The 18,572-nt window shown below is 41.0% G+C and overlaps 1 protein-coding gene across 1 annotated transcript in view; it reads right to left on the bottom strand.

The window, feature by feature from the left end:
* sema3d (sema domain, immunoglobulin domain (Ig), short basic domain, secreted, (semaphorin) 3D) overlaps positions 1 to 6,439 on the bottom strand; it is a 68,262-nt gene extending 61,823 nt beyond the window's left edge. The window contains exon 1 of the mRNA XM_029696506.1: positions 6,041 to 6,439. The gene's annotated coding sequence lies outside the window, so the exon portion shown is untranslated. The remainder of the gene's footprint in view (positions 1 to 6,040) is intronic.
* Between the last annotated feature and the right edge of the window lie 12,133 nt (positions 6,440 to 18,572).

The following is an 18,572-nucleotide window of genomic DNA, read 5'->3' as shown; positions in this document are numbered from 1 at the left end:
GTATTTCTGTGTGTTATTATGTTATAATTAAGTCTATGATTTGATAGAGCAGTTTGACTGAGCGGTGGTAGGCAGCAGCAGGCTCGTAAGCATTCATTCAAAATAGCACTTTCGCGCGTTTTGCCAGCAGCTCTTCGCAATGCTTCAAGCATTGCGCTGTTTATGACTTCAAGCCTGTCAACTCCCGAGATTAGGCTGGTGTAACCGATATGAAATGGCTAGCTAGTTAGCCGGGTGCGCGCTAATAGCGTTTCAAACGTCACTCGCTCTGAGACTTGGAGTAGTTGTTTCCCCTTCCACTACGTGGGTAACGCTGCTTCGAGGGTGGCTGTTGTCGATGTGTTCCTGGTTCAAGCCCAGGTAGGAGCGAGGAGAGGGACGGAAGCTATACTGTTACACTGGCAATAATAAAGTGCCTATAAGAACATCCAATAGTCAAAGGTATATGAAATACAAATCGTATAGAGAGAAATAGTCCTATAATTCCTATAATATCTACAACCTAAAACTTCTTACCTGGGAAAATTGAAGACTCATGTTAAAAGGAACCACCAGCTTTCATATGTTCTCATGTTCTGAGCAAGGAACTTAAACGTTAGCTTTTTTACATGGCACATATTGCACTTTTACTTTCTTCTCCAACACTTTGTTTTTGCATTATTTAAACCAAATTGAACATGTTTCATTATTTATTTTAAGCCAAATTGATTTTATTGATGTATTATATTAAGTTAAAATAAGTGTTCATTCAGTATTGTTGTAATTGTCATTATTACAAATAAATAAATCGGCCGATTAATCGGTACCGGCTTTTTTTTGGCCCTCCAATAATTGGTATCGGTATCGGCGTTGAAAAATCATAATCGGTCGACCTCTAATGTGAAAGTGTTTTAGCAGTCTGTATTGCATCATATGTGTTCATCTGCACTCTGAAGTTTGAATGTGGGTTATCCAACACGACAGAATGTCAACATCGGAACCAACGAGAGCCTGCTTTGAGATGTTATCGCTGTTATAGCTTTCGAACATAACAGCAGCATATGCTTATCTCTATATAATTACATGAAAAACTCACATTAATTAAGCATAAGTTATTAACTGATTAATCGTTATGATTGCTATAGAGGCCCCTGACATACTTCCATACATGCTAACGTGAGAATCCATCTAATCTGAGATGATTAGATGAATAGTGATAGAACACATCTTACAGGTTTAAATAGCTATCATACATCATCCACAAGAACATTTTAATCCATGCCAAAAAAGTAAAGGAAGGTAAGGAGGTAAAGAAACCCAACACCCACTCCATTCTTAGTAGTGTACAGTGACTATTTGATCCTGTGCCTGAGGAAAGACTGTAGTTCCTGTGCTAATGTGCCTCCTAATAAATCCTATACATCATCCTGACAAAACTCTTTGGTCGGATCCAATGACCTATAACAGCTTTAGGGGACTTTTCAGTATAACTGGACTTGGTTAGGGGACATTTCAACGGTGACTCTTTTTTGGAGACCATTTATCATGCAAACATCAGATAAAAAATAGCTGCAATCCAAGAACTAACTTCCCCCGAAAACCTTAATGCATTCAATCAATACAGGGTGAGGTTCCAAAGGGATGATATTACAACAGAATTCCTTCAGTTGAGTTTTTACAGGAAAACCTACTCAGTGCTGGAAACCAGAGGGAAAGTATCAGATTCCAGCCCTGTGGTCCTTGTGCACTCTGGCAGAGATGAGACTGTTATATGATGACAGAGCTGTTATCTGTAGCCCAGTGCTGTAGTGGTAAGACAATACTACGGTCTATGATAATAGACATGTGCTGCTGTTATTAGAGGCTCATTTCATGTTTACTGTAGCGATTTAATCTTCCGTTCTGTATAAATGTGAGAGCCCTCAGGTCAGTGCAGAAGATTGCGTGCGCTTGTGCGTGTGTGTGTGTGCGTGTGTGTGTGTGCCTACGCACCTGAGAGAGGGTTAGGCCGACTGACAGTAACAGGACAGGTAAACCTAAACACTAAACATCCTGAGAGCTACACTGATAGGATTAATCGCCTGTGACTAAAAGGACTGACAGGTCTGAGTGCTGCATTTACATCAGCCCAATGGCCTGAGGAGACAGCCATACTTCTTCAACACTCATTACACTTATTCCTGCTAGGGGATGGGCAACTCCCATCCTGGAGAGCTAAAGGGTGTTTCAGGCTTTTGTAGGACATTATTAGCTGAATGGTGATAAGCAGGTCATGGACCTGAGGGAACTGACTTTCTGCCATATTGCTTTCTGTGAAGGGGAGTGAATAAGGGGAAATAGAAGTAGACATAACGATATATAAGAACTGCAACGCTGCTGGGTTTTTCACGCTCAACAGTTTCCCATGTGTATCAAGAATAGTCCACCACCCAAAGGACATCCAGCTAACTTCACATAACTGTGAGAACCATTGGAGTCAACATGGGCCGCTTCGACAGCTTGCAGTCCATGCCCCGACAAATTGAGGCAGTTCTGGCGTGCAAAAGGGGTTGCAACACAATATCAGGAAGGTGTTCCTAATGTTTTGTACACTCAGTGTATAAAGAGAGAGAAGGAGGACAGACAGGAAGGAATGAGAGCCAGCAGGGCTGTTCTGTGCCACTTGGATGTTGTAGACTCTGAGCACACACACACTCATTTTCACGCATACATGCACACATACACACACAAATGTGCACACACATACACACATAAACACGTGCACACACACACACACACCATCTCATCTAAGGTACCCCTCTCTGTTTGCGTAAAGGGATATAAAATCATAACCATATAAGGACATGCTATTACCACCAGTCAGATAACTTCCAACTGCAGAGGTGATTCTAGGTATTTAACCTCCTGACAAAAAACAAAATACTCTAACACAAAACATAACAGATTACAGTTCCGTTGGCTCAACATTCCAAAATCCTGATATGCTATTGATAAAATGTCAGTGCAGATTCTATAATTATTACACAAACATGCACGCACACACACACCTTCCACCCCTGACCAGGAGAGCTCTGGGAGAGTGGGAATGCTTTCAGCCCAGTCCAGGAAAACGTTCAGCCATAAAACCCATGACGCTGTCACACAGCTCAGGAATGGTGCTGAGGGCCATTCTAAACAGCAGAATATTGATGCGTACTGGAGCCTGTCCAGCACAGCTGGATATACTGTAGCATTGATGTTTTATTTCAGAAAAGCAGGTGTGAAATGGCCTCTTCATTGCTATCAATTTTACCTCTTCCAAAAGGTAAATATTTTCAAACACAAATGTCTGTATCAGAATCAACCTCCAGTCCTTTGCTTGCACCCTGTCCCTGCCACTGTATGTCTATGCCTGCGCATACACTAATCAGTCTTAAGCATGTCTGACAAGGCATGGTCAGTGAGGCAATGATTGGCTGCTGTTTAAAGAGTCCAATCACAGGAGGTTTTCTCTGTTGTCTTTCTGAGGCGAAACGGCAGAAAATTTGCCAGCATTTATTTACCTACGTCTCCTCTGACTGACACTACTGGACTACTGCCAGATAGAGGAGAGCAATCACCATCCTCATACCTCTCTGTTTCTTTCTCTCTTGATCTTTCTGTCTCTGTCTCTTTCTCTCTTGGTCTATCTGTCTCTGTCTCTTTCTCTCTTGGTCTATCTGTCTCTGTCTCTTTCTCTCTTGGTCTATCTGTCTCTTTCTCTCTTGATCTTTCTGTCTCTTTCTCTCTTTCTCTTTCTGTCTCTCTCTTTCTCTCTTGATCTTTCTGTCTCTGTCTCTTTCTCGCTCTTTCTCTCTTGATCTTTCTGTCTCTGTCTCTCTTGATCTATCTGTCTCTCTCTTTCTCTCTTGATCTTTGTCTCTTTCTCTCTTGATCTTTTTCTCTCTCTCTCTTTCTCTCTTGATCTTTCTCTCTCTTTCTTTCTTTCTCTCTCTTTCTTTCTCTCTTGATCTTTCTGTCTTGATCTTTCTGTCTCTTTCTCTCTTGATCTTTCTCTCTCTCTCTTGATCTTTCTCTATCTGTCTCTTTCTCTCTTGATCTTTCTCTCTCTCTCTCTTTCTCTCTTCCTCCCTGTTTCTCTCTCCCTCTCTTTCTCTCATTCTCTCTCTCTGCCTACCCTGTGTCCTGGTAGGGTCTGCAGAGCTGAAGTACAGCTATATAGCTGGGAGCGGGCTGGCCTGGGATGGCTAGAATAACGAGGTATGACTGCGTCTTTATCCTGCCCTGCCTGTTACACTGACCACAGGGTGTCAGAGAGCTTCAAAACAGACACTGTGTGTGTGTGTGTGTGTGTGTGTGTGTGTGTGTGTGTGTGTGTGTGTGTGTGTGTGTGTGTGTGTGTGTGTGTGTGTGTGTGTGTGTGTGTGTGTGTGTGTGTGTGTGTGTGTGTGTGTGTAACATTATGAAAACTGTTACCAAGCACACACATATGTAACCAAAGAAAAACAATGAATCATTATACTTATAAAATGTTATGAACTATTATATTATTCCTTTGTCAATCTCTGCAATGCTGCCTCTTTGAGCTTTTTTTAAGGAAAAAATTCAGCTCTACTTCAGATTTTGACAGAAGGGTATTAAGCCACTGAGTCAACACAGTGACCAGCCAGTACCACACCCACCCACCCACCCACCCACACACAAAAACACACACAGAGACCAGACAGACACACACAACCTCAGAACACAGAACATTCGCACTGAGGTGTGAGAAAAAGTGTGTAGCGAGGAGGAGAGTTTACTACTGTCAGAAGACTGTCAGAATGTCCTCATACCAAACTCCTCTTAAACATTCTGTCTGTCTCTCTGAAATACTCCTTATACCCCAGTGGACTAAATATTTTCATCCACATCGTATGCAGTATTTATGGACTGTGAGAGATAAAGACAACACTATATCATAAAGAGAAAGAAATATGTATACCATATGAGGCTTATCCAATGTTCAACTCCTGGCTCATGGTAGCCTAGTTTAATGAGAACTATCCAGCTGTTCTACTTCTAGCTAGGTTCTACAAATCACATTCTACAAGCTTTGTCCGACACCTCTGTAGCTTTGGAACACACCACTTGTTAGTAAACCAATCTAAACCTTGTCAGTGAACTGTTTGTGTGCTTTTCTTGTAGGCCTATTGTTTAGTGAGAAATAGTTAGACGTGGAAACCCGATGTTGAATTGCAATGAATTCTAAGTAGGGCAGAAATTTGCTTTTGAATCAGGAACGTTTCCTCTCATGACCTCTAGATGCCAGAACGTCGAATGAAATGATATGTTAACTTACTTTAGAGGTTGTCCGTGCGGTTGGTCTATTTGGCGGTAGGAATGTGTGTCAATATATCCACAGGAACGTATAATTACATATTTTCAAAGTGGTGGTAGTGCATTCAGATTCCTATCACCTGAAGCATGTGCAGAGCCATGTAAACATGCTTACGACCTAGGCAAGTATGCATGCGTCACCTGCATGTCTTTTCATCTTGTGTGCATGCTTCAGGTAAAATAAATCTGAACGCACTACCAAGCGCTTTGAAAAGTTGATGTAATTATACTTTCCTGTGGATATATTGTCTCACTTTCCCACTGCCAAAAGGACCAACCGCACAGACAAACTGTAAAGTACTGTACATTAAAATATGATTTGATTCACCATTCTGGATTGTAGAGGTCGTGAGAGAAAACATGTTTGCCAATGTCGGGTTTCCAGACAAGAAGTGCTCTAGTTGTCCCATTAGTCATAATTCAATATGCAGCAGTTAAGAGCTGATGGCAAACTGATGAGGCTATGAAGACATCAAAACATTCTGCTTACAAAACACATTGCCTAAAATACCAACACCCAATGAAATATGTACCTAACAACACGTGCATTTGGCTATTCATCGTACACTTTTCTAACCAGATTATTATTTGCATTATGCATGGGCAAGTTCTACACGAATTTTCACATACATGTAGCGTTGACTTATTGTTCATCGAGCCTAATAAATAAAATAAAAGAATCCATAATTCTTTATCAATTTACCTGTTCTCAACGTGGTCTTGTCGCTCCTGGAGTGGAATTCCTCCCGTGCGTAATGATGACAGGAGCAGACGAGCCAGGAGCGCTGTTTAAGAACTCACACAAAACTCAGCAACAACTTTCCCTAAACCTTTCATTGACGCGCACTGCCCTCTCCAAACAATAAAACAGTCAAAGGGTTAGCTGGGTTATATCACAGCAGCAATAAAAGTCGCACAAAATAAATTGCCCCGATATTTCCCCGCCCTTCCTTTTTATTAAACTCTGAGCGGTTAGACGCACGCTCGGTAGTCTCCGCCACAGCGATGAACTCTGTGCACTCCACTTGTGCATGCTGGATGGATAGAGGGATGAGTTGGATGTGCGGCGTTTTGCCTCAAGGGAAGTGGGGATGGCAAACCCCCACTCAATAAAAAAAATGCTTATGTTATAGGTAACAATAAACTGCACTGCTGTATAACCTCTGCTGTATAACCTCCAAAACACAATGATTTTAATATATTTAAACTAGGGCTCTATTCAATCAAATCCGCTTTAGCCAACATACACATAACGGTTGTTTTGGCACTGTTGGAGGTGGAACTGTGTTAGAGCTGTCAAATCCACAAGAAGCTCCTGGCATTATACCTAAAGTTGACATTGCCTCAGGCTGCATGGAGGCGAATTAAGAGAAATCCAATGCAGCCTTGTTCGGACACAGGAATGTGAGATGTAATCTACACCTGATTAGACTGATAGAAATCCTAATTATTTCATTAAATTATTTTTGAATTGGAGCATCATTATTAGCCTAAACTTTCTCATTCAGAACTTCTAACGCCAGTGGGATGGGCGTGGCTTCATGATAACGATCAAGAGCAGTTGCTCACCGATTTGACAGCTTCAATGCAGTTACACCTCTGACACGACCGACATTTCAGATATGTGGGTGTCAGCTATCGCACTTTAACTTTTGATCTGATTGAATCTAGGCACCACTCTGTTTTAAACCTACACTCAAAAAATGCTGGGTTAATAGCAAATGTAAATCTGTAAATGTAAATCTGTAAATGTAAATGTAAATCTGTATCCCTCCATTTAGTATGATACAGTATGTTAGTTCGCATGGATGTCCGTCGTGATATGTTAGGAATTACAATTCTTATGATATGTTACGAATTGCAATTTGCACAATATGTTATGAATTTGCAATACATTTGATATGTTATGAATTCCAATTTGTTGTGGCTAACATTAGCTATGTGGATAGCGCTAATGTAACCTATGTGGCTAATGTTAGCTAGGCTAGGGGTTAGGGGTTAAGTATAGGATTTGGAGTTAGGTTAAAGGGTTAAAAGAAGGCAAAGACACTTTTGTAGCTTTAATGAGCCTTACAAAATAGTATGATGGTAGTGGTGTGGGGGCTGTGCTTTGGCAAAGTGATTATATCCTGCCTGTTTGGCCCTGTCCGGGGGTTTCATCGGATGGGGCCACAGTGTCTCCTGATCCCTCCTGTCTCAGCCTCCAGTATTTATGATGCAGTAGTTTATGTGTCGGGGGGCTAGGGTCAGTCTGTTACATCTGGAGTATTTCTCTTGTCTTATCCGGTGTCCTGTGTGAATTTAAATATGCTCTCTCTAATTCTCTCTTTCTCTCTTTCTTTCTTTCTCTCGGAGGACCTGAGCCCGAGGACCATGCCTCAGGACTACCTGGCATGATGAATCCTTGCTGTCCCCAGTCCACCTGGCCGTGCTGCTGCTCCAGTTTCAACTGTTCTGCCTGCGGCTATGGAACCCTGACCTGTTCACCGGACGTGCTTGTTGCACCCTCGACAACTACTATGATTATTATTATTTGACCATGCTGGTCATTTATGAACATTTTAACATCTTGACCATGTTCTGTTATAATATCCACCCGGCACAGCCAGAAGAGGACTGGCCACCCCTCATAGCCTGGTTCCTCTCTAGGTTTCTTCCTAGGTTTTTGGCCTTTCAAGGGAGTTTTTCCTAGGGAGTTTTTCCTAGCCACCGTGCTTCTTTCACATGCATTGCTTGCTGTTTGGGGTTTTAGGCTGGGTTTCTGTACAGCACTTTGAGATATCAGCTGATGTACGAAGGGCTATATAAATAAATTTGATTTGATTTGATTTGATATGATTTACTCAAGTGCCTATGCATATCCCAATGTTGGGAGAGTTACCACTTTGTTATAAAATTTCAATAATAATGTTACTACTACCCGATAGTTATTTTGGCCAGGTGTGAGAGCAAATGTCATTCCAGTTCATGTTAAGTTTGTATACTGCAAAGTTCACTTTTCATTCAATATTTTTGCACATTATATATGTGACTCATTTCAGGAAACTAGGCGTATGTTGTGCGTCATTACTTCACAGGAGAGGCATTTGAATGTAATTTTGTGGGATGAAATTCCTTCTGGAACATGTAAACGTTCATGTTAATAACAAACCTGTATGCCGTCTGTAAATATGAATAAAATTGTTAAATTATGAGCCTAGTTGGTTTAGTGACAAAAAAGCCAGGAGCCTTCACGCTAGCCATGATTGGCTGAGATAATGGATGAGTTTGGATTAGGCTGCCATGTAGCAGGATTCTGTCTATAACATAGACTCAGTGTGTGTACGTAATCCTTTCTAACGCAGCTTTTTTTTAGTAAAGATATCACAAAGAACTGCAAAAGTGTTGCTAAAGCTCTCAACTTTCTGGAGGACCGAGTTTTGAAATCAGTAGAATGCCTGGTGGAAGTAGAGTATGATAGCTAACAGGCGCTTGATTGCAAATGCGGAGGGAGTCGAAAAGAGAACACAGAAGGCTGTTGTTTAAAACACCTGTCTTCAGATGACATCTTCAAACTAAGGGCAACCATGGCAACCACGACAGAGAGGGAGAAGTGTTTAACAATGTGTATAGGTAAGAGAGTCTGGCTAACTACATTTTCAGATATTATTTCTAATTTGGTCAGAAAGTCGTTTCCATTGCAAGTTAGTGTACTGTTAGCTAGCTGTCTAATGTTAGCTGGCTGGCTGGCTCGCTAGCTAACGTTACATGTATGATCTGTGTAGTAATATTATTCGTATCTCAGAGCGACTTGCATTGCTAGTTATAGCCTAATGTTAGCTAGCTAGCTAACATTAAACCTAGTTGATGGTTAGCTTTAGCTACCTGAAGATTCATGCAGGGTAGTACCATTATGAGTTGGGATTATGGTTCATTGTTTAGCTACCTAGCTAGCTACATGTCTAAACAAAAGACTCCACTATGCAAGTAACCATTTCACTGTACCTTTTACACCTTCTGTATCCTGTGCATGTGACATACAAACATTGATTTTATTTTACATTTGTGTTTACCAGAGACAGTAATGTGAAGAACAACATGACCTGCAACGAAGTCAAATTAGGATATATAGTTAGGCCAACGAGACCATGTCCAAGTTCTGAAATTCTCTGGTAGAATGCCCTGCTTTTATTTCATCACACTTACAACCATAAGCTATTTTCTGTAATTAGCTTGCCAATAACTTGTAAACAATGATCTTGTTGTGAGTTTATTTTCCTGTAATAATGAATACAAATTAGCTCAAATTAAGACGTTGTCAGATATATGATATGGACATTATTTGAACTGGCTAGCCAGCTAACTTAACGTTAGGAAACTAGCTAACAAGTTAGAAATGATTAAAAACATTGTTTAGAAAGTTGCTTTTAGTTCCCTGGTTTGCTAGATTGAAATATACATAGATGTAAACGGATGGGTTTATTGGTGTTAAAATACTACACCAGTTATGCTATTTTGGACCACCAGGCTGCTGAAGTCATGAAGCCTGTCATTTTTGTGTATGTACCTTTTCATAACGACAATGACAAGTTTGATGTCAGACGACAATAGAATGTTCATGATGTCACTGCTACAACTGTATAGAAACATGTCGATAGAGGTAGCGTACACCAGCATTTAGTCATGAAATCTTTGGTTGTTTAGTACACTACCTTACTCACTGTTTAGCACATGGTGGAACATGTGAATACTTAAAGAGATTGGTGAGACTAAGGCATAAGAGGGTGTGGACGATGCTGAATGGGTGTAGACAAAGAGCAGCTCTCCAGTAGGTTTACCAAAACATTCAAGGGACATTTTCTCAATAATGGGGTCAGAAGTTTCAAATTTCAATTAAACTTTCTAAGCAGAATTACTTTCCCATTGTTCCTCAACTGTAGTGTATAATATACCATTTTGTAGCTCTGAGTCTCTACTTTTATCCAATGTAAAAAACACAATTTCAAATGTTGCTACATAAGACCAAATTGAGCCGGTCGGTCACATATTTGAATATAAAATTCATAACAAATGAATAATATTACAACAAAGTGGTAGCTCTCCAAACATTAGACCATGCATAGGCACTTGAGAAAGTCATACTCTTGCGAAAGCCTCATTAAAGCTAGAAAAGTGTCTTTAATCAACCTTAACATGTGATGACAACCTTAACATGTGTCGCTCCATTACCCCCTTCCTTTGGGAGAGCGTGCCCCCACGCTTTTCTAGCCTATACAAGGCGCTCACGTATACACGCCTCTCGGACAGCCTCACGAGCATCACCCCACTTCTGACACCAATGTAGCAAGTTCAGGGGGGAGGTAGCCTTGACTGGGCCTCGAACCCAATGACTGACAAATCAACACCTTTACCATTAAGCCAAGAGGTCCATACCTGTTGGCGAGGTCGCTAGTTGGGTTAAGGTTGCTACAATATTGTATGACACTTGTGTAAAACTGACCTACAGCAAGAGTCCAGAATTCCGCATGAGTCACAAAGGGACCCACCTCAGCCTGAAGCTTCCTCTACCTTAGTCCACCAACTCTCCAATATGGGACAAGACCTACGGGAACAACAGCAGCAGGACCACATCCTGGCTGAAGTTATCAGTTGGAGAACCGAAGGTCAGAACCCACCTCATTGGCAGATGAAACATCCCAGGCCAGCAGAGAAGGCACTCTGGCACGAATTCCACAGACTATTGTCTACTCTGCCGACAGATCTACCACCCTGCCTCAAAGTCAGTCATCTATCAGGTCATTGTGCCTCAGTCCTTCCTGGAAGATGGACTCCAACTCTTGTAATCCTTTGGCAGGCCATCTGTCAGCTGACAAGGTCTTGCAACGTGTTCACCAAGTCTGCTACTGGCTTTTCGTGTTGCATGACATATGAGAAAGATGTAAGCAGTGCATCTCATGTGACACCAGGAGAGCCTAACAATCAGGCCAACCAGGTCTGAAACAGATTGACATAGAAAACAGTTGGTAACCCTGCTACCTGGGTAAGATCGTTAGCTACCACCACACTCCTCCGGAGAGGTGACAACATTATCTCTCTACAATACATCACAGTATTACACTCATAATATATGGAATGACGTTCAAAAATATTTCAGTATAGAACAAAAAGTCCATACAATTTGTCAAGTCAAAATCAAGAATAGGTCATACATTTATATTCTCAAAACAAGAAATGGGGAGAAACTAAAGCCCTGCGCCAAAGTTGGCACCTCCATTCTCTCTGGGTGTGAACACAGACGGAAGAGGAAGCGAGACACCTCACTCACTGTTTTTTTAAATGAATTTTTCTGGTTCAATGAAAGTGAATGATCTAAGTAGACCAGATGCAGCTGCTATTGCATTGGTGTCTATAGGAGACACACCCAGTAAACATGACCGATTAACCTAACAAACAGAAGCAAGGTGAATGGTAGCCCTACTGCCTCCAGATGGCGCTATTATTCCTTACATCGTTGGTCATTGTGGAGTCGTACTCTAATGTGTGTCCTCTGTCGGCTGGTTTGTACTTAAAACATACTCCGTTCAGACTGCAAAGGCCTTGGTTTCCTCCTTAACTCTATTTAATGATGAGAAAGCGGAATAAAACTGAGGAAACATGCGTACTGTCTTAATAAAACACGATTTTCCACCACCATGCCAGAGTGGCTAATGCTACTTGCTTATTTTGCACACCAGCTTCAGCCACGGGTAAACAACAGACTGCTGCAACCTGATTGGCTGAACACGGTGTACAACATCAGGAAGTACCATTAGCCACTCTACTGTAGCATGGCGGTGTAAAATTGTGTTTTATTAACTTCTCTAGGGTAGGGGGCAGTATTTTGACGTCCGGATGAAAGGCGTCCCCAAATATAACTGCCTGCTACTCAGCCTCAGAAGGTAGGATATGCATATTATTAGTAGATTTGGATAGAAAACACTCTGAAGTTTCTAAAACTGTTTGAATGATGTCTGTGAATAACAGAACTCATATGGCAGGCAAAAACCTGAGAAAAAACAACCAGGAAGTGTGGAAATCTGAGGCTTGTAGTTTTTTAAGTGATTGCTTATACAGTACACAGTGACTTAGGGTTCATTTTCACTTCCTACGGCTTCCACTAGATGTCAACAGTCTTTAGAACGTTGTTTCATGCTTCTACTGTGAATATGGAACGAACAGGAGGGCCTGAGTCAGATGAGTGAGGAAATGACATGAGCTCAGAGGCACGCGCTCACGTGAGTGTGAGCTGTGTTCCTTTTCTTTTCTGAAGAAGAATTGTCCGGTTGGAATATTACTGAAGATTTATGTTAAAAACATCCTAAAGACTGATGCTATAAATCGTTTGACATATTTCTACGAACGTAAGTAGAACTTTTTTTGACTTTTCGTCGTGACATTTTCGCGCACTTCCTGCATTTGGAGTAGTGGACTGAACGAGCGAACAAAAAGGAAATATTTGGACATAAATGATGGACTTTATCGAACAAAACAAACATTTATTGTGGACCTGGGATCCCTGGGAGTGCATTCTGATGAAGATCATCAAAGGTAAGTGAATATTTATAATATTATTTCTGATTTTTATTGACTCCACAAAATGACGGGTTTAGTTTCGTGTCTGAACGCTGTACTCAGATTATTGCAAAGTGTGCTTTCGCTGTAAAGTTTTTTTGAAATCTGACACAGTGGTTGCATTAAGGAGAAGTGTATCTATAATTCTTTGAATTACAGTTTAATATTTTATCAACGTTTATGATGAGTATTTCAGTAAATTGATGTGCTCAGTCACCGAAAGTTTTGGGAGGCAAAACATTTCTGAACATTACACGCCAATGTAAAATGGTGTTTTTGGATATAAATATGAACTTTATTGAGCAAAACATACATGTATTGTGTAACATGAAGTCCTATGAGTGCCATCTATGAAGATCATCAAAGGTTAGTGATTAATTTTAGCTGTATTTTTGGTTTTTGTGACGCTTGGAAAATGGCTGTGTGGTTTTTCTTGTCAAGGTGATGTCCTAACATAATCTAATGCTATGCTTTCGCCGTGAAGCCTTTTTGAAATTGGACAATGTGGTTGGATTAACGAGAAGATTATCTTTAAAATGGTGTAAAATACTTGTATGTGTGAGAAATTTGAATTATGAGATTTTTGTTGTTTTGAATTTGGCGCCCTGCTATTTCACTGGCTGTTGAATAGTGTGTCCCGCAGGTGGAACGGTCACGTCCCACATACCCAAGAGAGGTTAACTCGATTTGAAAGCCAGCCTGCCTAAAAAAACAGGGGACATATGCGATCTGTAGACAAAACGACGCCTGTGCACCCTGAATGGAGGATATTCTATACTTAAGTGGTCGCCGGGGATAGGAGTGTATGTATTGTTGATGTTTTTTTGTCCCACCCCTCAGCTTCCCTCAACCGCTCCCATCTATCTCTGAACACCATACAGTTTTGATTAGCCATATATTTTTCAACTGTACTGTGATGCTTCACAAAATCCTGAACCTTTCTGTTCGCATTGTATTGCAGATTGTAAATGAAAGGTAACATGTTTTGCTAAGAGTATTATTATATTATTGATCGATTGACTATGACTTTTCAAATCATCCAGCAGTGCCATTTGCAGAGCGAGCTCCAGGTACATATTTAATATAAATTCTTCAGCCATTCCTGAACCTGCGACAAAAACATATAGGATAGGAGTGTATTACTGGCTGGGCACATTAAAGCAGGATGCCAAGATGACCAACGACGTAAGGAATAATTGCACCATCTGGTGGCAATAAGGCTTGGTGAACGGCGCTGTGCACATCTCTAACCACATAGCAATTGATAAAGTCAGAAAATGACAAGAGAGGTACTTGACTACAACATACAAGGAAAAAGAAAGCAGGGAAGACCTTAAACCAACTGGAGACACTCCACTCTACATGAATGGAGTAAAGCGGGGTTCTCCTGGCAAGAGACAAAAGCCCTCGTTCAGAAGAGAGCGAGATGGAGAGCCATGGTCTACGCCCTAGTATGCAGCTAAGGGGGGCAAGAGGATTGAATAAAGTGTCATAACTTGAAAATGACTTTGATGATTATATAACTATTACTGGGATAATTATACAGCATAATAGCAAACGTGTTTATACATTTGGCAACAACTTAATTGAATGGAATTTTCACACTAAGCTAGGCCGGTGCCAAGCTGCATTGTCACATCCTCTCTGGCATGTTCCTCTGCCCCCTACTGTTTCTTCTTCTACGGGGTGTATTCCTGCAGTCTTCCTCAGAGGTGCAGGTTAGAGATTACAGCTGTGTTAGGGAGGAGATCCTCAGCTGCCTGTCTTTGGCCTGCCTGTCTTCCTGGTTCACTGGGTTCCCTAGAGGAGCCGTAACTTGATGTATCAGACACACACGGTAGATATTTTGGCAGGCATCAGCAGGTGGGGTGCAGACAATCACACACAGATGCCTCCTTAGGGTCTCACAGAAATATAGGTTGATATTGGTCAATATAGACTCACAAATACACACACACACACACATAGTATATACTTTGGCAGGCTTTTGGTAGGTGTGGCAAGGTTAGATAGAACTCTGATTTTCCCATGCGAAAAATAGTTTGTTTTGTAGTGAGGTGTGTGTGTGTATTCTTTGGCAGGTGTTTAAGAGCCAGAGACAGGTGTGGTGGGTCAGAGCTATGTCCTCCACTCACTGGTTCTGAGATTTATGACAGGGTGTGTGTGTGTGTGTGTTATGGGTGGGTGTGTGTGTACTCCTGCCCTTCCTCATGTCAACTCATCGCACATCAACATGGTTCCCTAGAGTATGGGTGTGCGTATCTGTGTGTCTTTGGTGTCATCAATGCCACTCACCCATGACAGTGCTGAAACACACACACACACTCGCATTTCAACCTAACCTCACCCAAATGCTTCATAGATTTAGAATAAGAGAAAAGATCATAGTGGGGATTTCATTTCAACATGAGCCCACTAGGCAAAAACTGGTTGAATCAACATTGTTCAACGTCCTTTCAATGCAAAAAATCTATGTGATGACGTTGATTGGATTTTCAAAAAGTAATCAGTCTTTTTTTTCAACCAAATTGTACCCTAAATCCAATCATATATCCAATCACGTTTTTATTTATTTCACGTTGAATTCACGTTTGTTGACAACTCAAACAAATTTAAATCAAAAGTGCACTTTGAATTGACGCCTTTGCCCAGTGGGAAGGCATTGTGTGAACAAATCCTAAAACGCTTGCTGCCTAATCTCTGTTAAATAACACACTCTAACTAGAGGAGTGGTTCCCAAACTTTTTATAGTCCCGTACCCCTTCAAACATTCAACCTCCAGCTGCATACCCCCTCTAGCACCAGGGTCAGCGCACTCTCAAATGTTGTTTTTTTGCCATCATTGTAAGCCTCCCACACACACACACACTATATGACACATTTATTTAACATAATAATGAGTGTGAGTTTTTGTCACAAACCGGCTCGTGGGAAGTGACTAAGAGCTCTTATAGGACCAGGGCACAAATAACAATATAATAATAATCAATAATTTAGCTCTTTATTTAGCCATCTTAAATATAAAACCTTATTTGTTCATCAAAAATTGTGAATAACTCACCACAGGTTAATGAGAAGGGTGTGCTTGAAAGGATGCACATAACTCTGCAATGTTGGGTTGTATTGGAGAGAGTCTAAGTCTTAAATCATTTTCCACACACAGTCTGTGCCTGTATTTCGTTTTCATGCTTGTGAGGGCCGAGAATCCACTCTCACATAGGTACAAGGTTGCAAAGGGCATCAGTGTCTTAACAGCGCGATTTGCCAAGGCAAGAAACTCTGAGCGCAGCCCTATCCAGAAATCATCTGTCAGTGGCTTTTGATTAAATTCAATTTTCACAGAACTGCTTGTTGCAATTTCGATGAGGCTCTCTTGTTCAGATATTGGTAAGTGGACTGGAGGCAGTGCATGAAAGTGATAACGAATCCATTTGTTTATGTCGTCTGTTTCGGGAATGTACTTGCGTATTTATGCACCCAGCTCACTCAGGTGCTTCGCTATGTCACATTTGACATTGTCCGTAAGCTTGAGTTCATTTGCACACAAAAAAATCATACAATGATGGCCATCAACATGGTTCCCTAGAGTATGGGTGTGCGTATGTGTGTGTCTTTGGTGTCATCAATGCCACTCACCCATGACAGTGCTGAAACACACACACACTCGCATTTCAACCTAACCTCACCCAAATGCTTCATAGATTTAGAATGAGAGAAAAGATCATAGTGGGGATTTTATTTCAACATGAGCCCACTGGGAAAAAAACTGGTTGAATCAACATTTTTTCCAAATCCTTTCAACCCAAAAAATCGATGTGATGATGTTGAATTAACGTGGAAAACTGTTTGGATTTTCAAAAAGTCATCTGTGTTTTTTTCACCCAAATTGTACCCTAAATCCAATCATAAATCCAATCACATTTTTATTGATTACACACTGACAACTCAACCAAATTTAAATCAAAACTGCACGTTGAACTGACGCCTGTGTGTTGTCCTTGTTAAAGCAGACAGAAAAGAGCTCCAATTTCTTAATCATAGCCTCAATTTTGTCCCGCACATTGATATAGTTTGCGGAGAGTCCCTGTAATCCTAGATTCAGATCATTCAGGCGAGAAAAAACATTACCCAGATAGGCCAGTCATGTGAGAAACTCGTCATTATGCAAGCGGTCAGACAAGTGAAAATTATGGTCAGTAAGGAAAACTTTAAGCTCGTCTCTCAGTTTAAAAAAACATGTCAATACTTTGCCCCTTGATAACCAGCACACTTCTGTATGTTGTTAAAGCGTTACATGGTCGCTGCCCATATCATTGCATAATGCAGAAAATACATGAGAGTTCAGGGGCCTTGTTTTAACAAAGTTAACCATTTTCACTGTAGTGTCCAAAACGTCTTTCAAGCTGTCAGGCATTCCCTTGGCAGAAAAAGCCTCTCGGTGGATGCTGCAGTGTACCCAAGTGGCGTCGGGAGCAACTGCTTGCACGCGCGTTACCACTCCACTATGTCTCCCTGTTATGGCTTTTGTACCATCAGTACAGATACCAACACAGCTTTACCACCAAAGTCCATTTGATGTCACTAAGCTGTCCACTACTATAAAAATATCCTCTCATATTGTCCTGGTTTCCAGTGGTTTGCAGAAGAAGATGTCTTCCTTATTAATTGACCCCACATAAACGTAACGGACATATACCAGGAGCTGTGCCAGGCCCGCCACATCTGTGTACTCATCCAGCTGTAACACATATAATTCACTGGCATGTATGCCAAGCAGTAATTGTTTCAAAACATCTCCTGCCATGTCACTGATGCGTTGTGAAACAATGTTGTTTGATGGAGTCATTGTCTGTATAGTTTTTTGGGCTTTTTCCCCCAGCATTGTCCCAGCCATATCTGTGGCAGCAGGAAGAATTAAGTCCTCCACAATAGTATGGGGCTTGCCTGTCCTAGCCACTCGGTAGCTCCCCATGTAAGACGCTTCTAGCCCCTTCTTATTAATTAATGGTATCTGTTGCTTTTATACATGTCTTACTACTCGAAAGTTGTCTTTATTCTCGCTCAAAAAACTGTTTAGTTTCTAAATGTCTGTGCAAGAGTGAAGGTTTCCTGCGAGAGAGTAACGGTTAATGTGATTGGATGTTAATTATTTGACAAGGCTACCTGTATTTGACATTGTGTTGTTATTTCGCTGAACACTAGATGGTTTAATTTTATTTTTGGCAGTGAAACGAGGATACTCAGGCGAGAAAAAAACCTCACCCAAATGTATAGCCCCGTTGGAAAATATAAACGTACAGTTTGAAAATGTGAAAAAAAACACACAAAAAAACATTGTTTTAACTTTTAATTTGAAAAAATGTGAATCACATTTTTATTTGGCGTACCCGCGACGGCATTTGGGAATACCTAAACTAGAGAATCAAATATTGGAAGTGAACCGATGTATTTACACAGAGTAGAAATAAATGCTGTTTATTACTTTTCTCCATAATGTTTAGCATCTGTAACTGAAAGGGAGCACTTCCAGGGGATCTGAACTGGGAGAATAAGTCATTTGAAGTCCTGAGCCAAATGTAGCCAATACTATATAGCAATACCAGATCAGGGCTTGTGTCCACAAAGCGTCTCAGAGTAGGAGTGCT

Source organism: Salmo trutta, chromosome 17, assembly GCF_901001165.1.
Source record: "Salmo trutta chromosome 17, fSalTru1.1, whole genome shotgun sequence".
In the NCBI taxonomy this organism is placed as follows: domain Eukaryota; kingdom Metazoa; phylum Chordata; class Actinopteri; order Salmoniformes; family Salmonidae; genus Salmo; species Salmo trutta.
Note: the sequence above shows the minus strand (reverse complement) of the source record. Positions and strands in the feature narration are given on the sequence as shown.